This window comes from Malaclemys terrapin, chromosome 8, assembly GCF_027887155.1.
Source record: "Malaclemys terrapin pileata isolate rMalTer1 chromosome 8, rMalTer1.hap1, whole genome shotgun sequence".
In the NCBI taxonomy this organism is placed as follows: Eukaryota; Metazoa; Chordata; order Testudines; family Emydidae; genus Malaclemys; species Malaclemys terrapin.
This window is the reverse complement of record NC_071512.1, coordinates 54,626,103-54,651,335: the sequence shown is the minus strand read 5'-3', so window position 1 is coordinate 54,651,335 and position 25,233 is coordinate 54,626,103.

The following is a 25,233-nucleotide window of genomic DNA, read 5'->3' as shown; positions in this document are numbered from 1 at the left end:
CACCAAGCTGGGAGGGGTTGCAACTGCTTTGGATGACAGAATTAGAATTCAGGATGATCTTGGCAAATTAGAGAAAGGCTCTGAAGTAAATAGGATGAAATTCAATCAGGACAAACGTAAAGTACTCCACTTAGGAAGGAATAATCAGTTGTACACATCAAAATGGGGTTATATTGGAACTCAGAATAAATAGGAGTCACCAATGTCATACTGTTGCAAAAGAAAAAAAAAAAAAACCAAATGTCATGCTGGGGTGTATTAGCAGGAGTATTGTAAGCAACACATGAGAAGTAATTCTCCCACTCAGCGCTGATAAGGCCTCAACTGGAGTACTGTGTCCAGATCTGGGCACCACACTTCAGAAAGAAGTGGACAAATTGGAGAAAGTCCAGAGGAGAGCAACACAAATTATTAAAGGCCTAGAAAACATGATTTATGAGGAAAGCTTGACAAAATTTAATGTGTTTAGTCTGGAGAAGAAAAGACTGACAGGGGACATGGTAATGGTCTTCAAGTACATAAAATGTTGTTATAAAGGGGAGAATGATAGATGCTTCTCCTTAACCACTGAGGATAGAACAAGAGGTAATGGTCTTAAATTGCAGAAGGGGAGATTTAGGTTAGACATTAGGAAAAACTCCCTAATTTAAGGGTAGTTAATCACTGGAACAAATTACCCAGACAGCGTGTGCAATCTCCATCATTGGAGGTTTTTAAGAAAAACACCTGCCAGGGATGGTCTCTAGACAATACTTAGTCGTGCTTCAGTGCAGGCCACTGGACAAGATGACCTATCTAGATCCCTTCCAGTCCTGCATTTCTGTGATTTTGAAGAAGCCATGCATTATATTGTGTGTTTCCTGAGAATTTTGTGATTTAAACTGGATCCAGCTTTTTGTATGCGTTCATCAGCACAAAGCCTACATCGCACGTTCATCCAAAAGAAACATGGTTCTGTGTCAGTTTTAGGGTCTTAGCTGGTGGGAAGGAGGATGGGACGGGAAAGTATGATTGACTGAGCAATCCATAGAGAAATCAATCATCAGGCATTGCCTGTTACTGCTCCAGCAAGTATTTTAGCTCCAGGAGGAGGAGGGGTAAAATAGCCATTGTACACACTCTAACTAAATCCCCTGGCTCTTTCAAAAGGATGCTGCACTGTTCTTCACATCCAGCCCTAAATTCTTGTGTCCTTAGGCAGTGTTAAGCAGTTACCATGTTTTGCACTGGAGGTGGCTGCATGTCAAGGATGCAATCCCCATATACAGTTTGCATTTATTTTGAGAGCCTTCAGAATGAAAGGACAGTATCTAATTGGAAGATACATACTAGTAGGATTACGATGGGTGGTGCATGTTTAGAAGGGAGGGATAGCTCAGTAGTTTGAGCATTGGCCTGCTAAACCCAGGATTGTGAGTTCAATCCTTGAGGGGGCCACTTAGGAATCTGGGGCAAAATCAGTACTTGGTCCTGCTAGTGAAGACAGGGGGCTGGACTTGATGACCTTTCAAGCTCCCTTCCAGTTCTAGGAGACAGGATATCAGAACTGATGCCTGTTGAGCCATCAATGCAGCATTGTACAGAGACTCATCTCCCACATCTCCTGTCCATCCTGTGCTTAGCTCAGGCACGTGCTACTGATTGTCTTACTTTCAATAGCCCTGATGTTCACTGAAATGAGCTAACATGAAAGCAGGAAAAAGTGAGAATGCGGATACAGTTCTTGTTAGTGGTAAAAACTAGATGTTGGGGGCACTGAGATAGGAGTGAGAAGCACCTGAAGGGGAACTGCAGGCATGATGCCACAATGCTAAGTGGACAATCTCCTGAATTCCTTTTGCCTCTGTCAGCCTTTGATAGTCCATGAGTCTATACAACAGGGCCAGAGAAGCCAACTCAGGTTAGAGCAGATATGGCTATATTGAGAAACTCAGTGTCCAGACTCAGCCCTTCATGGCTCAGAACCCATTCTCAAAACCCCGCCTTGCAGTGGTTCCAAGGTGGAGAAAGGCTAGAACTAGGAGTAACTCTGAGGTTCTCCTATCACTTTTTCAACACCATATTCTATTGCAACAGCTGCTGGGAAAGGAAAGTGCAGCACTGCTGATGGAATCCCACTGGTGTCAAATGAAAGCTCCCAGTCATGCTTGCCTTGCCCTGTATGTGTTAATCCCCAGACCGAAAGGCTGCACTAGAAGAGATGTGATTGGATCTATCACCCAACCGAGCCCCAAGAGTGACTGGGTCAGAAAGTCATGGAGCTCCACGCTGAGAAGGAAACATTGACCAGCCGGGTCAGGAAACAGTTGGCACCTGTTAACCTTCGGGGAAAATTTATAAGAAGGAATTCATCTGCTGAAGGCTGCTGGGCGTGAGCAGCAGGCTAGGTGGCTGGCTGAGCCAGGAAACATTTGCTCCTTCGAAGAAGCCATGTTAGTTTTTATTTGTCTATATTTGGTTATCACTTGCTTTGCAAGGCTGTGCTGCTCTGAGGAAAGGGAGTCCATAGGGAGAGCAGTACAGCAATCTGCTAAAAGGACCTTCAACTCAGCCTGCAGGAAGAAAGGGTGTAGATCTGGGCTTGGCTGTATTTCAATCCAAAACAGGGCTGAACTCTGGTTTTGCTTTCAAAGAGGGAAGGAAGCCAAAGAACTGTGTCCATCTGTTGCCTGGCTACAGCCCTGGTTCTACTGAACACTGAGGGAGAGAAGTGGTCTTGGGAAGGCAGGAGGAGGGTTTAGTTTGAGACTGCCCTGGCCCCAAGATGGCTATCCCAAGTGCAGGGTGGGTGGGTGCTCTCCCTCCCCTCCACTGTACAGTGTCAGGAACACCTTGGTATAGGAGGCTGTCAGTCACTGCAATAAGTTGCCATGGGACTTCCAGGCAAAGTTAGCACTACAGATGTTCCCAACGTTTTGCCCATTAGAAACTTCTTCGGTACAAACATCCCAATGTTGTGCCCCATACAGAAAATTAAACCTCCAAGTGTGTTGGAGGAGAACAAAAGTCATGAGGGTCTAAAGTCCATCTCCAAAACTCTTGGGTGTGTTGTTTTTCATTATTGCTGTTCTAACTTGGGTTATTTTTAATCCACATGAATGTCTAACCTCTTTCTGAGCCTTGCAAAGCTCTTGCCTTCAGGGATGTCTTTTGGCAATGAGTTCCACAGGCTCCTCTCACCAGTCTGCACTACAGTATGTTTGTTTCCGCTGTGTTTCAAAACTAATCTGGAGAGCTGGTTGGAAAACTTCAAACCTTTAGAAATTTTGACATGGGGAAAAAAAAGTTACTGTGCCATTTTTCAACCAGCTTTGATTTCACAGGGAGAGACTGGGATTCAACCAATATAAACACACTGGAGCTGGTAATAAAGTCAATAGGAGAATTCCCATCAGATTAAGAGGGAGCTGGAATAAACATGGAGGAGGGAAGTGAGTCAAGGCCAGTGTTGTATGAGAGGGGACTGTAATCTTAACTTTTTAAGAACATTTTCCCTTTCATTTTCACAGCCTCATTTTTCTGTGCTATTTGGTATTTCCCCCACTTCTCTTGCATGTCAATACTGGTGTCTTGCTTTAGCTGAAGGGAGCCAGAAGCTGCAGAGGCATATTTGTTGCTGGGAAACAGTTCAAAAATCCTGGCTAGATGAGCCAAACAGAACACAGGGATGATAGTAGCCCGTCAGCATAGACTTGTATGGTTACGGACAAATTGCCACCTGATTGTGCAAATTTCTGCACTCTGATTGGCTGACTACTGTTATTAGCTAGTCCCAGCATAGGAATTTTCATATTGTACATTTATTTAGCATTAACCATACAGTGATTATGCAAATCAGACCAACAGAACCAATAAACCAATAGGAAATGATAGGTCAAGATCCATACACTGACCAAGATTTTCACCTTATTAAACACTTTACATAAGAACGGCCATACTGGATCAGACCAGTGGGCCATCTAGCCCAGCATTCTGTCTTCCAACAGTGGCCAGCACAGATTCTTTTATTTTAAATTTCACAAATGTTTTGATTCATATTAAAATTTTGTTGGATTTCACTTCCCCCACTATATTTTGGGCCTATTCTTGATGACAGTGTTTGGTTTTGCATGGTTGAGATTAAAAAGAAACAGGATGAAGTAATGACTAGATCTGTGTGAATAATTATCTTTTTGGTTTGTTTTAAAATCAAATTAATCAAACAATTTAAAATGCTCAAAGTTAGACATTTTGGTTCAGTTTCTAAACATTATTTTTGACTTTGATTTGTGAGAAGGTTTAAAAAAAACCTTATTTTTGCTTTGCCCCAAAATTAATTTTTTTCCAACTTCAGAATTGCTAACAAAGTATATTTTAAAATGAAAAGTCCCTTCAGACTGGGGGGAAAAAAAGGCATTTCTTTTAGAAAAATGTCAAAACAAAATGTTTTCGAGTTCTTCCACCCCCCCAAAAAAACAATTCAGCGAAACCAACACTAATTCACAAAACGTTTCAGTGTTAATGAATCTGCATTTTTCATCAAAAAGTTTTGTACAAAGGATACCACCCACCTCTAGCAACAAGCTAAGTAAAACCTCCTAGAAAAAAAAATATTATTTCTGTCATTCAGGGTAGAGGAGAATTCAGTGAAATTCTTAATGTTTTGTAACAAGATTTAAGTGCAAAACACAGGCTGTTTGTCCCTGATAGAAATTTGCTTGTATCTTTCCTGTCCCTAATGTGCCCATTGTTCTGACCATTCTGGAATTCCAGAAGTTGCATAGTTCTGGAATGTTCTAATCTGCTTCAGTCTCCTCTCAAAGGAATCCAAAAGTCACTATGACCCATCAGCTCCAGCTTACCTTCCCCCATCCACTTCGTAGTTAAGGGACTTTTCTCTCTCCCCCATCTGGAGCTGGTGAGGTATCTGTGGAGTCTTGGAATGGCACACAGAATTGATGCAGTGTCAGCTGCTATCTTAGATGAAGGGTGCAAATGTGACTCATAGACTTTAAGGTCAGAAGGGACCAGACTAGATGATCACGGTGACCTCCTGCACATTGCAGTCCACCGAACCTCACCCACAGTGGTTTCTCCAGGAATTGAAATTAGAGGGGGGGTGTTTGAATTTACGGGGTGGGGGGGGGCGGGGTGTCAGGGCCAATGAGGGGTGAGACTGTGAGGGTGAAGGTGGGCTGTATGGCACCATAGTAAAAACTGAAAAATGTTTCATGACCATTTTATTAGATTTAACTCATGTTTTAAAATCATCACACAAATTAAAGTTGGCTACTCAAGCCTTCTATGAAGCACTACATCTACATCCTTCTTGGTTTCTTGTTATAATTTTGCACAACTCTGTTAATGAACTTCTTGAATGCAATGCGTTCATCTTTGGTGGCTTCTCATGTGTCCAGTACTTCCATTCCTTCAATTGATATGTTCATTAGTTCATTCACATGATCAGGCAGAAGGTGACTTCTTTAAGAACACAAAATTCTATTCAATGATGAAAAAGAACGCTCAACTGTAGCTGTTGTGACTGGGAGTAGCAAGAGATGAATTCCTACTTCTTTCATCCCAGGAAACATAGCACAAAGATCGGGTTGAGCCACTAGTGATGATAAAAAAGAAGTTGAAGTCAAATCTTCATTCATTCATTGTATGATATTCCACTCTGTGTTCAAATTCTCTATTCTGTCCTGCTTTTCACATGGCAGTCCCATTGCTGGTAGTGCCTCACTCCACTCAACTGTTGGTGTTTTATAGGACAGGAATCTGTAAAAGCTACCTAGAGGTTGAGTAGAATCTAGAAGTCGCTGTTGTAGATTTTTAAGAATCAAGTCTGTGTACATTTTCAGTTATCTTAACAAACACTTCTTGTCTTCTTCACTTAAGAATTCAATATAAATGCCTTCATTAGTCAACTTCTGGACTGAAGTCTTTGCTTCTTCCAGTACTTTTTCAATGGATAGCTCTCTGATTGATCCACATATAGCTTCTATTGCTGGACAAAGATCTACTACTGTTGTAGCAGATGCCGGATGGCATTGTTTAATGACCCAAGTGGTTTCAACAGTAGACTTACGAGAGAGAGAGAGAGAGAGACAGAGAAAAAGAGAAAATGGCAGTAGTCTTCTCTGAATGTAGTAGCAAAAGTAATCCACCAGCCTCACTATTTAGATCCATCCCATCTTGGTAGATAGATACTTTCCAAAGCCAGTAATAACGGCTGGAGTAATTTTAAGACAACAGCCAAAGATCGCTCATGAGAAAGCCAGCGGTTTTTCCCAGGTTGGACTAATTTGAACTTCAGTCCCAGTGTATCTTCTATATTTTCCAAGATATTCAGTCTTTTTGGACTCTTGCTGAAAAAAGAATATAATGAAGACATTCAATTTATAACTTTGTAATGTCTTTTGAAGATTCTGCAGCTCGTACTAGTGCTAGTTGGAGTAGATGGCCTCTGCAGTGTGTATATGAGAGATTAGGGTTACACTTTTCTCTGAGCAAAGCTTGTACTCCACCATGTCTTCCAGAGAAGTTTGCAGCTCCAACAAATACACAAGCAGCCATCTGTTTGGGGTCCAATTGACAAGCATTTAACTCTAAAATGTGGGTTGTCACAGATGCAGCCAATGTGTCTTCTATAACTTGAACATCTAGAAATGCATCTACTGGCCTACCCCTGACATCAAGATATCATACACAATGACTTAATACCCATTTTTGCAAGAGGTGCGCCAGTAGCCATCTTTTGTAACTTCAATAAATGGGAACACTTTGACCGACAAACATCGGGAACTGCCTTTAGGTTTTGGAGACACTGTTTCTTCAGTAGGTAGCTGTATTTGTGCTTCGGGCTGGTCGGATATAGATATACCACTTGAACCTTCAGATGACATGTTGATATATTCTTGGTTCTTGATGTGTTCTTCACCTTGGTTAGTTTTTGAGGCCTTTGAGTGGAAAAATTGTTGTATCGTTTTTTGTCTTTTCATTTTCACTTTGACCTACAACATATAGAAGAGATATGAATAAAGTAAATGTTTTGTTAGGATAATGCAAGTTACACCAAAACACATAACAGGTCTAGATTTCTAAAAATATATTTTAAAAAAAATGTATTTAATTTAAATTGACTTTTGAAAAGTAAGCCATCATGGGATAAGAGGGAAGTCCTCTCATGGATCAGTAACTGGTTAAAAGATGGGAAACAAAGGGTAGGAATAAATTATCAGTTTTCAGAATGGAGAGAGATAAATAGTGGTATCCCTGAGGGGTAAGTACTGGGACCATTACTGTTCAACATATTCATAAATGATCTGGAAAAATGGGTAAACAGTGAGCTGGCAAAATTTGCAGATGATACAAAACTATTCAAGATAGTTAAGTCCCAGGCAGACTGCGAAGAGTTACAAAACTGGGTGACTGGGCAACAAAATGGCAGATGAAATTCAATGTTGATAAATGCAAAGTAATGCACATTGAAAAACAACCTCAACTATACATACAAAATGATGGAGTCTGAATTAGCTGTTAACACTCAAGAAAGAGATCTGTGGATAGTTCTCTGAAAACATCCACTCAATGTGCAGCGGCAGTCAAAAAAGCAAACAGAATATTGGGAATCATTAAGAAAGGGATAGATAATAAGACAGAAAGGGATAGATAATAAGATAGATCTGGTCACCCCATCCCAAAAAAGATATATTGGAAATGGAAAAGGTACAGAGATGGGCAACTAAAATGATTAGGGGTATGAAACAGGAGGAGAGATTAAAATGACTGGGAATTTTCAGCTTAGAAAAGAGACAACTAAGGGGGGATATGATAGAGGTCTATAAAATCTTGATTGGTGTGAAGAAAGTGAATAAGGAAATGTTATTTAATCTTTCACATAACACAAGAACTAGCAGTCACCCAATGAAATTAATAGGCAGCAGGTTTTAAAAAAACAAAAGGAAGTACTTCTTCACACAAAATAAAGTCAACCCCGTGGAACTCCTTGCCAGGGGATGCTGTGAAGACCAAAACTATAATAGGATTAAAAAAAGAACTAGGTAAATTCCTGGAGAATAGGTCCATCAGTGGCTATTAGCCAGGATGGGGAGGGATGCAACACCATGCTCTGAGTGTCCCTAGCCTGTTTGCCAGAAGCTGGGAATGGGCAACAGGGGATGGATCACTTGATGATTACCTGTTCTGTTCATTCCCTCTGAAGCACCTGGTCTTGATCACTGTCGGAAGACAGGATACTGGGCTATATGGACCATTGGTCTGACCCAGTATGACCATTCTTATGTAAAAATTAATTATAATAATAAAAATGTTTAGTACAGAAACTCCAACATAATGACCTCTCAAGATAGCAACAATGTGAGATAACAACCTTGGCAAATAATGCATTTTAAAAATCTTGGCCTACTAGGAAACATATTTACATAAGTTTTCATTCCCAGTCACAAATCTAGCATTCTGGAGCAAAGTCACTAAAATATAGTCCAACAAACAAATGTTTATTTAACATGCCCCTCACTTTTCCCTCCACCGCACCTCACTCACCGGTGTTGTCCTTGGTCAGTGGAGACTCCGAGTTCAGAGGTGCTTTCACGTGAGTATAATGTTGATAAATGCCCCAGGTAGGGGGCAAGAACACACCTTGCTCGTCCTCCAGCTGCTCACCGTTCACTCCACCACTCTGTTGCCAATGGCCCTGCACAGCCACCTTCTGCTGCCACCTGCCACTGTGACCTCTGCGAGTTGGTCTCTTGAGGTTCCACCAGCTCTCAGTGATTTCAGCTGAGCTCTCAGCGGGGCAGGGCCGGCTCAGGCTTTTTTGCTGCCCCAGGCAAAAAAGCCTCCCGCCGCCCCCTGGCGGGGAGCGCGGCAGAGGAGGGCACCGAGCCTGGCCACAGCCCCGCTCTCCCCGGCTGGCCGGAGCACCGGGAGGAGGGCGGCGAGCCCAGCCGGGGCCCCGCTCTCCCCGACCGGCCGGAGCGCCGGGAGGAGGGCGGAGACCCCAGACGTGGGCCCCGCTCTCCCCAACCGACCGGAGCACCGGGAGGAGGGCGGAGAGCCCGCCACGGCCCCGCTCTCCCCGGCTGGCCGGAGCGCCGGGGGAGGGCGGCCCCGCTCTTCCCAGCCGGCCGGAACCCCGGGGGGAGGGCGGGGAGCCCGGCTGCGGCCCCGCTCTCCCCGATCGGCCAGAGCGCCGGGAGGAGGGCGGAGAGCCCAGCCACGGGCCCCGCTCTCCCCGACCCGCCGGAGTGCCAGGGGAGGGCGGCGACCCCGGCCGGGGCCCCGCTCTCCCCGATCGGCCGGGGCCCCGCTCTCCCCGATCGGCCGGAGCACCAGGGGAGGGCAGCGAGCCCGCTGCGGCTCCGCTCTCCCCGGGTGAGCGCCGCCCCAAGCACATGCTTGGTAGGCTGGTGCCTGGAGCCGGCCCTGCAGCGGGGGAACCTCGCTGCTAGTGCAGTCTGGGTTGTCTCTTCCACAGAAATACTGTCCCCACAGCAGGACTAAGCATTTAGATCTGATTATCAGTGATTTCAGCTGCAGTGGTCACTTAACAGAACAAAAGACTATCAATGGAGCCTCATCAGCTCTGTCTTTAAACAGTGGAGAGGGAAAGGTCCCCACCCTCCCTCTTGATGCCCTCAATCAGCACTGGCTAAGTACAGATCTATTGCCCTTTACTCATACAATAACAACAACAACATTTCATTCCCCTCCTCCCCCACATTCAAGTGATTTGTAACCCAACCCCAGCCAAAATCTATCACCTGGGCAACACAGCTCTGTTTGCTGGATACCTAGGTAGATTAGGTGTGAATGTAAATACAATCTGGTCCTGAAGCCTTTCCCCCCAGCCCCAGCCCATCACTAGCTGTCAGGGAGAGCTCATTTAGACTTTGCTTACAAATCATCATTTGAAATTATTAGGTTGGCCAACATCACTGAAATGAATGCACTTGACATTGTCATAAAAACAACAGCTGTATAAGGAAGCTAGTGTATGTTCATACTTTTCAAATCTATTCTACTTTTTCAGATACACATATTTTATCATACACTGTATATGCTTTTAAAGTGTGTATTAATGTTTCAATTTCAATTCAAATTTCCAAACAGTCACTAAATTGGCATGTAACTTGTTCACAAAACTGGGGAAGGGGAGGGAGGGACATTGGGGAAATTCAGGGGGGGTGTAGGGAAATCACTGCTCACCCACCCACTCCTGTAACAGGCCCCTAACTTCTGGCTGAGTTACTGAAATCCTCAAATCATGGTTTAAAGATTTCAAGTTACAGAGAATCCACTGTTTACACTAGTTTAAATCTGCAAGTGACCGGTGCCCCATGCTGCAGAGAGGAAGGTGAAACTCCCCCAGGGTCTCTGCCAATCTGGCCTGGGGGGAAATTCCTTCTGACCCCAAATATGGTGATCAGTTAGACCCTGAGCATGTGGGCAAGACCCACCAGCCAGACACCTGGGAACGAATTCTCTATAGTAACTCACCCCCCTCCTCCCTGTCATTGGAGATATCTGCTGCTCGCAGTCGCAGATTAGCTACATGCCTTTGTAGCAGTCTCATCACACCATCCACTCCATAAACTTACCTTGAAATGGAGAGCAGACCACTGGCTGAAAACCATACCTTGCAGGAACAGGGAGCCTATAGTAGTGTCATTGCCTGAGCACGTGTTATCTGCTGGACCGGACGCTCTGCATGCCCAGGATGCAGAGGCACCAACAACATTCAGCTTTGCCAAATCTCCATTTTGTCTACACTGCTTCTTAAATTGATGTAACTTATGTCACTCAGGGGTATGAAAACGATGCCACCCGAGCAACATAAGTTACATCGACTTAATGCGCAGTCCCCACACCACACTATGTCAGCGGGAGACACTCTCCTGTCAGCATAGCGCGTCTTCACCAGACGTGCTGCAGCTGCACTGGTGTAGCGCAGTGGTGTAGACATGCCCTGAGTGCCCAACTTGGTGCCTAGTACCCAAGAATGGCCCTCTGAAAACTCTCCTACTTGAGTTGTTCAAGATCGCACAGGGAGTCATGGCAGAGCCAACAATAGTCCCAGTCCAGCACACTAACCATCCTTCCCTTATTCCAATGCCGTATTCCCTCGGGAACTCAGTGTCCTTTGAGCCACTTGACCTCCTCGATCCTTCCTGGACGCCACAGCTGTCCATGTTACAGGAGGTCAGCTCTCAGATGAGTCGAGGGCCTCCCTCAGGATAGCCATTTCCTATGCTGACTTTTACCTGCCAGCGTAAACTGGCCCTGTGTAATCCTGGTCAGTTTTACCTACCCACATTCGAAGTGTCCCTGCTGGCTGTCTTTTGCAATGGCATCCTACAGCACATACATGCCAAACAGCCAATGGCCTGTTGAGGGGACAGCCATCTTCACCCGCAATCATGGGGCAGCGCTGCAACTTATTCCTGAGCCACAGCGTTGTGACTTTTGGGAAAAAGCTAGTCAGGATCCAAGATTAAGACCTTTAAAACGTGAGCTCTGCTGAGACAGGCTGCTGTTTTGCAGATTAGCTGGGTGTTCTTTCCCCCCCACCCCCAATCCGTGTGTGGAGCACGTTAGGAGCAAATGGGTTTCTGCTGCGTGTATTCTGTGCATTCTTAGGCCTGGTCTACACTACGGGTTTAGGTCGACTTTAGCAGCGTTAAACCGAATTAAGCCTGGACACGTCCACACAATGAGGCCCTTTCTTTCGACTTAAAGGGCCCTTTAAACCGGTTTCTTTACACCACCTCCGACGAGGGGATTAGCGATAAAACCGGCCTTTGCGGGTCGGAATTGGGGTAGTGTGGACGGAATTCGATGTTATTGGCCTCCGGGAGCTATCCCACAGTGCTTCATTGTGACCGCTCTGGACAGCGCTCTCAACTCAGATGCACTGACCAGGTAGACAGGAAAAGACCCGCGAAGGTTTGAATTTCATTTCCTGTTTGCCCAGCGTGGAGAGCACAGGTGACCACGCAGAGCTCATCAGCACAGGTAACCGTCATGGAGTCCTCCCAGGATCGCAAAAGAGCTCCAGCATGGACCGAACGGGAGGTACGAGATCTGCTCGCCATATGGGGAGATGAAGCAGTGATAGCTGAACTCCGTAGCAGTAAAAGAAATGGAAAAGTATTAGAAAAGATCTCCAAGGCCATGAAGGACCGAGGCCATAACAGGGACACACAGCAGTGCCGCGTGAAAATTAAGGAGCTACGGCAAGCCTACCACAAAGCCAGAGAAGCAAACGGAAGGTCCGGGGCAGAGCCGCAAACTTGCCGCTACTACGCGGAGCTGCATGCGATCCTAGGGGGTGCAGCCACCACTACCCCAACCGTGTGCTATGACTCTCTCACTGGAGAAACACACAGGGAAGACGGTTCGGGGAATGAGGAAGATGACGATGGAGGTACTGGAGGTAGCTCACAGCAGCAAGGAAGCGGAGAAACCGGTTTCCCCAACAGCCAGGATATGTTTGTGACACTGGACCTGGAACCAGTAACCCCCGAACTCACCCAAGACCCTCAGGGCACACAGGAGACCTCTGGTGAGTGTAACTTTGTAAATATTTGTAAACATTACAAAAAAAAAGCAAGCAAGTCTGTTAACGTGTATGGGGATGGAGCGGAAATCCTCCAGGGACATCTCCAGAAAGCTCTCCTGGTTGAAATGGGGTGATTTTATTAAGGGGGACATTCAGAGGCGCCCGTTCCTGCTATTCTGACCAGAAATGTTCCCCGCTGTTAACCACGCGGTGGGGGGGAGGGGTGAAGTGATCATCCCAGAGAATCGTGTGTGTGTGTGTGTGGGGGGGTGGTTTACTTGTGTTTGTGCCGCATGTTAACCGGGAAACCGCAGCCCCCTCCTTTTACATTGAAACCCCATTTTAAATGGACAACCCAATTCATCCTTGATATGGGAAATGCGCTGCTGTTTGCAACCTTTCCCGCATGTTAAGAAGGTTAAAAAAGCCAAAACACTGTGGCCTACGATGGCTGCCTGCAAGCCGAAATATGCGACCTTGTAATGAAAGAGTGTACCCATTGTTCCCTAAAATGTGTCTTTTTTAACCACCTCTCCCTTCTCCTCCACCAGCTGCAAATGTTTCTCCTTCGCAGAGGCTCGTGAACATTAGAAAGAGAAAACGTAAGACGAGGGACGAGATGTTCACGGAGCTGCAGATGTCCGCCCAGGCTGATAGAGCACAGCAGAATGCGTGGAGGCAGTCAATGTCGGAGATGAGAAAAGCCCAACATGAACGAGAGGAGAGGTGGCGGGCTGAAGACGATAGGTGGCGTCAGCTTGCAGACAGACGGCAAGAGGCAATGCTCCGTCTGCTGGAGCATCAAAGTGATATGCTCGAGCGTATGGTTGAGTTGCAGGAAAGGCAGCAGGAGCAGAGACCGCCGCTACAGCCCCTGTGTAACCAACAGCCCTCCTCCCCAAGTTCCATAGCCTCCTCACCCAGACGCCCAAGAACACGGTGGGGGGGCCTCCGTCCACCCAGTCACTCCACCCCAGATGATCGCCCAAGCATCAGAAGGCTGGGCTTCAATAAGAGTTAAAGTTTTAAAATGCAGTGTGTCCTTTTCCATCCCTCCTCCCCCACCCATCCCAGCTACCTTGGCAATTATCCCCCTACCTCTGTAAGGAACTAATAAAGAATGCATGAATGTGAAAAAACAATGACTTTATTGCCTCTGCAAGCGGGAGGGGAGGGGAGGGTGGGGTGGGGTGGTTGGTTTACAGGGAAGTAGAGTGAACCGGGTCGGGGGGGGGGGGGGGTTGGAGGGTTCATCAAGGAGAAACAAACAGAAGTTTCACACAGTAGCCTGGCCAGTCACAAAACTCGTTTTCAAAGCTTCTCTGATGCGCACCATGCCCTGCTGTGCTCCTCTAACCGCCCTGGTGTCTGGCTGCGCGTAATCAGCGGCCAGGCGAGTTGCCTCAACCTCCCACCCCGCCATAAAGGTCTCCCCCTTACTCTCACAGATATTGTGGAGTGCACAGCAAGCAGCAATAACAATGGGGATATTCTTTTCGCTGAGGTCTGAGCGAGTCAGTAAGCTGCGCCAGCGCGCTTTTAAACGTCCAAATGCACATTCCACCACCATTCGGCACTTGCTCAGCCTGTAGTTGAACAGGTCCTGACTCCTGTCCAGGCTGCCTGTGTACGGCTTCATGAGCCATGGCATTAAGGGGTAGGCTGGGTCCCCAAGGATCACGATAGGCATTTCAACATCCCCAATGGTCACTTTCTGGTCCGGGAAGAAAGTCCCTTCCTCCAGCTTTCGAAACAGAGCAGAGTTCCTGAAGACGCGAGCATCATGTACCTTTCCCGGCCATCCCACGTTGATGTTGGTGAAACGTCCCTTGTGATCCACCAGGGCTTGCAGCAGCATTGAAAAGTACCCCTTGCGGTTTACGTAGTCGGTGGCTTGGTGCTCCGGTGACAAGATAGGGATATGGGTTCCGTCTATGGCCCCGCCACAGTTTGGGAATCCCATTTCAGCAAAACCATCCACTATTGACTGCACGTTGCCCAGAGTCACTACCCTTGCTATCACCAGGTCTTTCATTGCCCTGGCAAATTGGATCACAGCAGCCCCCACAGTAGATTTGCCCACTCCAAATTGATTCCCGACTGACCGGTAGCTGTCTGGCGTTGCAAGCTTCCACAGGGCTATCGCCACTCGCTTCTCAACTGTGAGGGCTGCTCTCATCTTGGTATCCTGGCGTTTCAGGGCAGGGGAAAGCAAGTCACAAAGTTCCATGAAAGTGCCCTTACGCATGCGAAAGTTTCGCAGCCACTGGGAATCGTCCCATACCTGCAGCACGATGCGGTCCCACCAGTCTGTGCTTGTTTCCCGGGCCCAGAATCGGCATTCCACGGTATCAACCTGCCCCAGTGACACCATGATTTCCACATTGCTGGGGCCTGTGCCTTGTGAGAGGTCTATGGCCATGTCAATTTCCTCATCACTCTCGTCGCCGTGCTGCAATCGCCTCCTCGCCTGGTCCGGGTTTCGCCTTGGCATGTTCTGGCTCTGCATATACTCCAGGACAATGCGCGTGGTGTTCATAGTGCTCATAATTGCCGCGGTGATCTGAGCGGGCTCCATGATCCCAGTGCTAGCTATGGCGCCTGGTCAGAAAAAAGGCGCGAAAGTAGTATCTGATGGACCAGGAGAAGGAGGGCGGGAGGGAGGGAGGGAGGGAGGGCCGAGTGACGACATGGCGTACAGGTACAGGAACAGGGAGAAACACAAACAACTGTCACACAGAATGGTCCCCCCAAAGATTAAACTGGAAACCCTGGGCTTAGCAGGCCGTTGATTTCACGGAGGAAGGGGAAGCAAATGAACACAGAACAAATCTATTTTTTACATCTTAAGGTGGCAGCCGACGCTGCAGCATGAGTGACAGCCATACCAGTACGATGATGATGGGTACCAATCATAATATACCATCATCTGCCAAAAGGCAAGGGGCTGCTGCTGTGTAGCAATGCAGCCCCACGTCTGCCAGCCCCACGTCCGCCAGCACCCAGCATCGCCCTCGGCCTCTTCTGGGTGCTTAGCAGACAATATTGGGCAATTGGCAGAAAATAGTATATTATGACTGGTAACCGTCATCATCAAAACAGTAGCATGTCTGCCCAGGTGGCCATGATTGACAGCCATACCAGTATGACGACGACGGGTACCAGTCATAATATACCATCGCCTGGAAGGGGCTGGTGCAATGCAGCACTACGGCTGCCAGCCCCACGGCTATCACTCATGCTACACCGTCTACCGCCAAAAGGCAGTTAGCAGCTGCTGCTGTGTAGCAATGCAGTCCCACGTCTGCCGGCACCCAGAGGACATATGGTGACGGTGAGCTCAGCTGAGCTGAGCGGGCTCCATGCTTTCCGTGGTATGTTGTCTGCACAGGTAACCCAGGTAAAAAGGCGCGAATCTATTGTCTGCCGTTGCTGTGATGAGGGGGGAGGGGCCTGACGACATGTACCCAGAACCGCCCGCGACACTGTTTTGCATCATCCGGGCATTGGGATCTCAACCCAGAATTCAAAGAAAAGGCGCGAACCGCTTCTCGGCTCGAGCTGTGGCGCAAACGTAGTATCTGACGGCCTAGGGGAAGGAGGGAGGGGGGCCGAGTGACGACATGGCGTACAGGCACAGGGAATTAAAATAAAGAACGGTGGCTGTGCATCAGGGAGAGACACAAACAACTGTCACAGACTGGTCCCCCCCAAAGATTAAACTGAAAACCCTGGGTTTAGCAGGCCGTTGATTTGACGGAGGGAGGGGGAAGCAAATGAATACAGAGAAAATCTATTTTTTTACATCTTAAGACGACGGTGCAGCGTGACTGATAGCCCTCGGCATCTTTCTGGGTGCTTGGCAGCAAATACGGGGCGGTGTATGACGATGGTCTTCAGGCCTATTGCACGAGCTGCTGCTCAGGGAAGACTCTGCTAATGTGCGATGACCCGACTTGTAATAGGCCGGCTAACAGTCATAATACACCATTTACTGCCAAAAGGCAAGCCCCACGGCTGCCAGCACCCAGATCGCCGATGAAGGCTACCAGTCTACTGCACCGTCTACTGCCAAAAGGCAGTTAGCAGCTGCTGCTGTGTAGCAATGCAGTCCCACGTCTGCCGGCACCAAGAGGACATATGGTGACGGTGAGCTCAGCTGTGCTGAGCGGGCTCCATGTTGTCTGCACAGGTAACTCAGGTAACCCAGATAAAAAGGCGCGAATCTATTGTCTGCCGTTGCTGTGACGGGGGAGGGAGGGGCCTGACGACATGTACCCAGAACCGCCCGCGACACTGTTTTGCATCATCCGGGCATTGGGATCTCAACCCAGAATTCCAAGGGGCGGCGGAGACTGCGGGAACTGTGGGATAGCTGTGGGATAGCTACCCATAGTGCAATGCTCCGGAAGTCGACGCTAGCCTCGTACTGTGGACGCGGTCTGCCGACTAGAGCACCTAGAGCATTTTATTGTGTGGACATACACAATCGGCTGTATACAACCGATTTCAATAAAACCGGCTTCTATAAATTCGAACTAATTTCGTAGTGTAGACATACCCTTAGCCTCAGTTCCTAACCTTGTGACATAACCTTGTAACCTTCCTCTGAAGAGCTTTTTGTGGAGAGACAACTTTCCCCTGACTGTAACTTGTATTATCAGCTCATTAAAGGAAGAATCTGTCACTGCCCATTAAATAGTTCAGATCGCTAAATAAAGGATCCAGTGCAAAAGGAAGTTTCAAAAGCACTGGGAACAATATTTCAGTATCCCATGTGAAGGGAGCTGGTATCTCCCATTGAGAGCTGCCATGTCACCGATACTTGGCACCAGAGCGTTCAGCTGGGCGATGGTGTTTGAGAGAAATGAAATGTAGCTCAGCCAAAGACTTCCAGGGATGGAACTTTCCTGACATCAGCTTTGAAACTGTCCTCTCTTAACAAGCCATGTTTCCTGCCCTTTAACCCAGGGCATTCAGAGTGATAGACAGGAAACTGACTGGTTTTGTCACTGCTTTATTGCACATAACATTTGTAGATGATTTGCTTATTATACTTTGTGTAACTACAAACACAAATGAGAACCAAAAACAAAACCAACCAAACCCACACACCAGTCGATGCCAGCCAGAGGAGTACTAATTCCAGAAATAAATAATGTGCTTGCATTGAGCCCTACTTAACAGTTACATTATCTCCTTGGAGGAAAATAACTGGACACTCGATTATTTTTGTCAGAGGAAAGACGGGCTTGTAGTTAGGCTACAGAGTGGACAGAGGTGGGCTCAGCTCCTGGCTCTGCCGCAAACTCCTTGTGGGACCCTGTAGAGGTCTTGGCCGAGGTTTGGCCCTCAGTGGGGCTGTGGGGTATCCCACCGCCTCGCTCTGGTCCGCCGTCAGTTCGGGTCCGGTGGTAGCGTGGGACGGCAAACACACAGTTAGGGGCTCAGGTCCTTAAGCAGGGTCTGAGCCAATAGTTCAGGAAAAGCCCCGGGCCCACAATCAGGGCGGGGCAGCAACCACGCAGTCTGGGGCTCAGGCCCTTAAGCAGGGGCTGAGCCAGTAGGTCAGGAACCCAGGCCCTTAAGCAGGGCTGCATCAATAGGTTTGTAGCGGCCCAGGCCCGAGGTCAGGGCGGGGCAGCAATCAAATAGTCAGGAACCCAGGCCCTTAAGCAGGGGCTGAGTCAATGAGCGAGCGGTTCCAGCCTCTCTAGGCCAGGAAAAGGGGGAGTCTACCACCCAAGGAGTCGGTGGCAGGGGGGACGCAGGCCCTCCCACTCCACTGCGTCCCAGCCCGGGGCCCTAGCAGCGGTGGAAACTCGCTGCTGTCAGTGGGGATCTTGGCCGCAACACACTGACATAGGCTCTGGCAGTGCTGCAGCCAGACTGGGGTTGGCTGCCCCTGGGCTACTTCCACACTCCTCCTCATAGGGTACCTGGGTCGGACTAGTGTCCTCGGTGGTCTCCACCGCCATCGGTTCCTCCGGGTAGGTAGCGAAGGGTAGGTTTGGCTCCTCCTCGGGATAGCTGGAAAGGGGCAGGCTTGGCCAGTCCTCCTCGGGGTAGCTGGAACAGGGTAGGCTTGGCCAGTCCTCCTCGGGGTAGCTGGCACAGGGCAGGCTTGGCTCCTCCTCGGGGTAGCTGGTACGGGGCAGGCTTGGCTCCTCCTCGGGGTAGCTGGAACGGGGCAGGCTCGGCTCCTCCTCGGGGTAGCTGGAACGGGGCAGGCTCGGCTCCTCCTCGGGGTAGCTGGAATGGGGCAGGCTTGGCCAGTCCTCCTCGGGGTAACGGGCGAGGGATAAGCTTGGCTGGCCTGGTGAGTCCTCAGGCCGGTCGCGGCCTGCTGCTGTCTCCCAAGCGGGAGCTCGGCCACAGACGTCTGCTCTCGCTGGCGGCTTGTTCTCCACTGAGCTCTGCAGGCGGGCTTTTATACTTCGGAGTTGGCGCCGTGACCTCTGAGGAGCGGGCACCGGACCCAGTGGCTCCGCCCACGTTGGTGTTAGGGGAGGTTCAGCCCTCAGCGGGGCTGTGGGATATCCCACCGCCTCGCTACAGACCCACCCTGGGCAAGTCACTTAGGTGCTTTTGAAAATTTTACCTTTAAACTCTCTGGCTCTCAATTCCTTTTAAAACACAAGTACTAATTCTTACTCTCTCACACCTTTTTTCTGTTTGTCTATTTAGATTGCTATGTCTTCAGGTCAGGGACTGTCTGACACTTTGTCTGTACAGCACCTAGCACAGAGCCTCCAATCTCAGCTGAGATCTCTAGGCATGACCCTACAAATAATATTTTTGTAGAAGACAACAACTTTGATTTGAGCATACTGTGTGCCAAAGTGACTAGATTCATTTTTCTTTCACTAAATACATACAAAGTCATAATGTAACTTAGTTCAAAATTTTTGGCATCAAAGGACACGTCACCTCCCAGCACAGACTACACAAAACAAACTGCTACCACACAGCTATCGTATGGCTGAATTAGCGTTTTCACCTAGAAGGCATCAGTCTGGTTTTGTTTAGCTACTTTCCTTTTCTCCACCCCCCGGGACTCCTGCCCCATCCAAACCCCCGCGTTCCTTGACCCCCCCCCCCGGGGACTCCTGCCCCATCCACCCCCCTTCTCTGTCCCCTGACTGCCCCCCGCCACCCATCCAACCCCTCCTCTCATTCCTGATGGCCCCCCGGGATCCCTGCCCCATCCAATCACCCCTTCTCTCTGTCCCCTGACTGACCCTGGAATCCCTGCCCCTGACTGCCTCCCACTGCCCTATCCAACGCCCGCTCCTTCCTGACTGCCCCCTGGGGATCCTTGCCCCCATTCAATCCCCCTGTTCCCTGCCCTCTGAGTGCCCCGACCCCTATCAACCCCCCACCCCTGACCACCCCCCTGAACTCCCCTGCCCTCTATCCAACACCCCCTCCCTGCTCCCTGCCCCCTTACCGCGCTGCCTGGAGGTGGCTGGTGGCACTACAGCTGCACCGCCAGGCCAGGCCGCCGCCACCGCGCACCATGTAGAGCACTGGTGGCTGGCAGTGCTACAGCCGCGCCACTCAGCTGGAGCCGGGACACATCGCCGCCGCACAGCACCTGGAGCACTGGCTCAGGCCGAGCTTGCAGCCTGCTGCCAGAGCATGCACTGGCGGGGGGGCAAGCTGAAGCTGCGGGGGAGGGGGAACAGCTGGGGACTAGCCTCCCCAGCCCGGAGCTCAGGGGCCGGGCAGAAGGGTCTTGTGGACCACCGTAGTGGGTGCCCACCAGGGCCAGCTTTAGGCACCACGGGGCCCAATTCGAAGGAGCTGCCACCGAAGTCCCGCCGCTGTCGCGGAGGAAGGACCCTCCGCCAAAATGCCGCCGAAGACAGCGGCAATGATTGAGCTGCCAACAACGACAGTGCCGGGACTTCGGTGGCAGCTCAATCGGCTGCCGGTGCCTTCGGCGGCACTTTGGCGGAGGGACCTTCCTCCGTGGCAGCAATTGAGCTGCCGCCGAAGACAGCGGCGAGACTTCAGCGGCAGCTTCTTCGGGACATTGCGGGGCCCTCTTAGGGGCGCGGGGCCCAATTCTGGGGAATTGGCTGAATCGCCCTAAAGCCGGCCCTGGTGCCCACCCCACCCCACCCCTAAAAGCCAGAGGGACCTGCCGGGGGGTGAGGTGGGGAGTCCCGGCGGTGCTTACCTGGGATGGCTCCCAGGAAGCATCCGGCAGGTCCCTCTGGCTCCTAGGGGCGGGGTAGCATAGCTGGGGGGGAGTAGGGGGAGCAGCCACTCCCCCTGCTCCCCCCCAGCTACGCTCCTGTCACTTCAACTTACCAGTTGTTAAATTTAGAAGCCCTTTTAGAACCATGTGGGACAACTGGTTCTAAAAGGGCTTCTAAATTTAACAACCGGTTCCTGTGAACCGGTGCAAACCGGCTCCAGCTCACCACTGACTAGAGGGTATTTTCCCCTGTGTTTCTACTGATGTCAGTGAAACTACTGAAAAGGCACCTATAAGGTAACACTTTTAAAAATCTGACCTAAGTCCCATTTTCAGTAGTGACTCTGGCTACTTAGGCATCGAAATCTCATTGGAAGTCACCCCCTGGATGACTTTGAAAATCTCAGCTGCAGAGTTTGCATTTAGCTTGGCTCTTTGCTCACCTCCTGGCTGGTGCACCAGCCTCAGTGTCAGTGTCAGCCCAGCTCTAGTTGTAAAAGTTAATAGCTGACTGCAAGTGCATTGCACCCAGCTGAACACTGTTGACAGGCTTGTGTGGGTCCCCTTCCACAGGGCTAGACTGTCTCCCCTATGAGAGGGCAGAGAACATGCTTAAAAAACTGGAAACAGGTCTTTAGCCTGAGATTTGCAGAGCCACCCAAGGCCTGACCTCTCAGCCAGGCAGTCATGTTCCCCTAGACCACCAGAACTCCACCATACCCTGCCTTTCCCATAGTGCTAGATGGGAGGAGGGTCCTGGCTAGATCCCACCCCAGAAGAGATCGAGTGCCACTAGCCATGGCATATGAATGCCCAGCTCCCATTAGTTTTAATGGGCACTGAGCACCCACTGACTTAGGAAAAAATCTCAGCCTTAGAATCCAACAGGACATTCCCAACCTGGCTTATAACCAATCTGGCATCTAAATGCCTTGAAAGCCTCTCTAAAACATCACGGGGGTGGAGGGGATGCATCCCTTTAAGAGCCCTTGGGACTCATTTGCACAACCAAGAGCCTCTGCTCTCTCGTGCTGTCTCCTCTCTCTGCAGCCTTTGCACCCCAGGGAGTGCACATCCCTCTTGACTGCGGGGAGTATTTTGCTGGGCAGAGCTGTAATTACAACTAGTTGAGAGGATTAGGTTGGCCAGCCTCTCAGGGGGTCTCTCCTGTCCCCTCCAGCGGCACATGGCAACCTCTCCCCCGCCCCTCCTCCCTTCTCTCCCCGCATTTACCTCGGCTGCAATATTGACTGCTCAAGCCCAGAGCTAATTACTTCCTACAAGAAGAAACGAGCCGAGTGGGACACCCTGGAGCAGCAAAGAGACTGAAACACACACCATAAAACGTGCCATGCTGTAGCCAGACTGGCAGCAATGAAACAAGCCCCTTGTGCACCACCTACATCCTGGCCTCCCCTTAATGATTTTGCCCAGAGCCCAGACAGTGCTACAGACGCACGCAGGTGGGGAGCAGGACCCTTTGACGCCAGCCCTCCTCCCCAGCTCTGGTGGCCTCCCAAACAGGAGGGAGGCAAGCCTCCACCACAGCCTGCTGAGAAGACTGCCCAGCTGCAGGGATAGCTATCTACCAACTGCCGTAGAAGCTGGCACTGCAGAGTTTCGAGGTTAGAGACCTCTCTTCTCAGGATGGCTGCTACTCCTCGGCATAAACTCACACCCCAGAAAATCAACAGCCTCCAAATGACATAGCAAAGGGAGGGCAGAGTGGCTCTGCAATGGGGCCCAGAATGCAGAGATGGGAAGCAGCGTGAGCAGTGCCTTAACGCCAGGCACTCTGCCTCCTCTGTCACACGCCCTCCAGCCTCTCCCCTCGGGTCCCATGCCTAGCCGTACGCATTGTGCAGTTCCCTGAGCGAACTGATTCGATGGCTCACGCAGAGAGGCAAGACCAAGGCTAGCTCTACACTGGCCCTTTCTCCTCAAAATACTGCACTGTTGGACCCTCTGGCGCAGATCCTCCAGTGTAGACAAGGCACCAGTATTTTTCTCCTCATCTGTTCAGGACAAAGCCAGACAGGAAGGTGGTAAAAATGCCAAAGCACAATGGCTGCTATCTACGCTAGTGCTTCCACTGCTGCTACCCGTAGAAGAGTTGGACCAGTGGCAGTAACTGTGGAAAATTGGGAGTCTGGGGAGAGTACAGTGAGACCAGGCCTAGATGCCACTTGCACCAATTTATTCTTCTTCCCCCCACCCCCAACTCAGGGCTTGTCTACACTGGCACTTTACAGCGCTGCAACTTTCTTGCTCAGGAATGTGAAAAAACACCCCATGAGCGCAGCAAGTTTCAGTGCTGTAAAGCACCAGTGTAGACAGTGCACCAGTGCTGGGAGCACTGGGAGAGCTTTTTCCCAGTGGTCTGCCGTGACCACACAAGCCAGGTTAAAGCGCTGCCGTGGCAGCGCTTTAACGTTGCCAGTGTAGACTAGCCCTCAGTATTCATTGCTACATCAACTTAGACTCCCTCCAGATTTAACATGCTATGTGGGTATGAGTCTAAGGCCATGTCTACACTACAAAATTAAGTCAGCATACAGCTGGCACAGTAATTACGTCGCTTGTGCCTTTCTGTGCTTTGCTCCTTCTGTTGGTGGTGTGCATCCTCGCCAGGAGCGCTTGTATCAATCCTACTGTCAATGTGGGGCATTGTGGGACAGTTCCTGAAAGCCAATAACAAATCGACATAAGCAATGCAGTGTCTACGCTGACACTGCGACGACCTAATTACAGTGACTGTGACTCTATGCTGTTCGTGGAGATGGAGTTATTGAGTCAGTACAGCTGGGCACTTATGTCGGCAGGAGTGAAATTTAAGTGTGTAGACGCTTCCATAGTTAGGTTGACACAAGGCAGCTTACGTTGACCTAACTCTGTAGTGTAGACCAGACCTGAGTAACTGACAACCTCCTCCTCACACATCACCCCTGACTTTAGCCCACTGGGTGTGAAAGAAGATTAAACATTAGCAAATGTTGACCCTATCTTTAAAAAGAGGCAGTTGGGTGATGCTGGTCATTTCAGACCAGTGAGCTGTTTTCAATGCCAAGGAAATTAGTTGAAATGATAATTAAAAATAAAATTTTAAAAGACCTAGAGCAGAGGTTACGCAGAGGTCTCCCAGGGGGTACATCAACTCACCTAGATATTTGCCTAGTTTTACAACAGGTGACATAAAAAGCACTAGTGAAGTCAGTACAAACTAAAATTTCATATGGATAATGACTTCTTTACACTGCTCTCTATATTATACACTGAAATGTAAATACAATATTTATATTCCAATTGATTTATTTTATAATTATATGCTAAAAATGAGAAAGCCAACAATTTGTCAGTAATAGTGTGCTGTGACACTTTTCAGAGTAGCAGCCGTGTTAGTCTGTATCCGCAAAAAGAACAGGAGTACTTGTGGCACCTTAGAGACTAACAAATTTATTAGAGCATAAGCTTTCGTGGACTACAGCCCACTTCGGATGAAGAAGTGGACTGTAGTCCACAAAAGCTTATGCTCTAATAAATTTGTTAGTCTCTAAGGTGCCACAAGTACTCCTGTTTTTTTTGTGTGACACTTTTGTAATTTTATGTCTGATTTTGTAAGCAAGTAGTTTTTAAATGAGGTGAAACTTGGGGATACACAAGACAAATCAGACTCCTGAAAGGGGTACAGGAGCCTAGAAAGATTGAGAGCCACTGACTTAGAGGAATGTATGGTAGCGATAAAACCACAGGACTTCTGTAAAGGAAATTCATGCCCCACTAATCTACTGAAACGTTATAGCAGGTCAGCAAGAGAGTGTCTAAAGAACTGGTTGGTATAATTTATTTGATCTTTCTAAAAGCTGTTGATACAGTCCCCCACAAGAGGCTGTTCAGGAAACCTAGTAGGCATGCAGTGAGAGGTAAATTACAATCATCGATCTGAAACTGGCTAAGAGACCGAGAACAAAGAGTAGGAATAAATGGTCGGTTTTCAGCCTGATCAGTGTTTAACATTGGGGGCCCCCAAGGTGCCACACCGGAGCTAGTGTTCTGTGTGTCTGTTAAGAATCTGGAAACGCTGGTGAAAAAAAATCTGCAGAGGACAATTAATGTAAGATAGTCAAAAAGACTGTGAGAAACTCCAGAGTCAAAGGTAGGTGAATGGGCAGCATGATGGCAGACAAAATTCACTGACAACAAATGCAAGGTAATGCACATTGAAAGGAATAATTTGAACTTGCTGGGTTCTAAATTTATTACAACCATTTAGGAAAGAGACCTGAGTCCCATTGCCAACAGCTCAATGAAACCCCCCTGAGCAGAGTGCAACAGCAGTCAGAAAGAAAAGCAAAACAAGCAGTCGGGAATGGGAAAAGACAAAAGGGTGGGATTCTCAGAAGCAGGTCAGCCTAATTCTGCTCTCACTGAAGCCAATGGGAGCAGAGTTAGGCCAACGCAGAGTCCT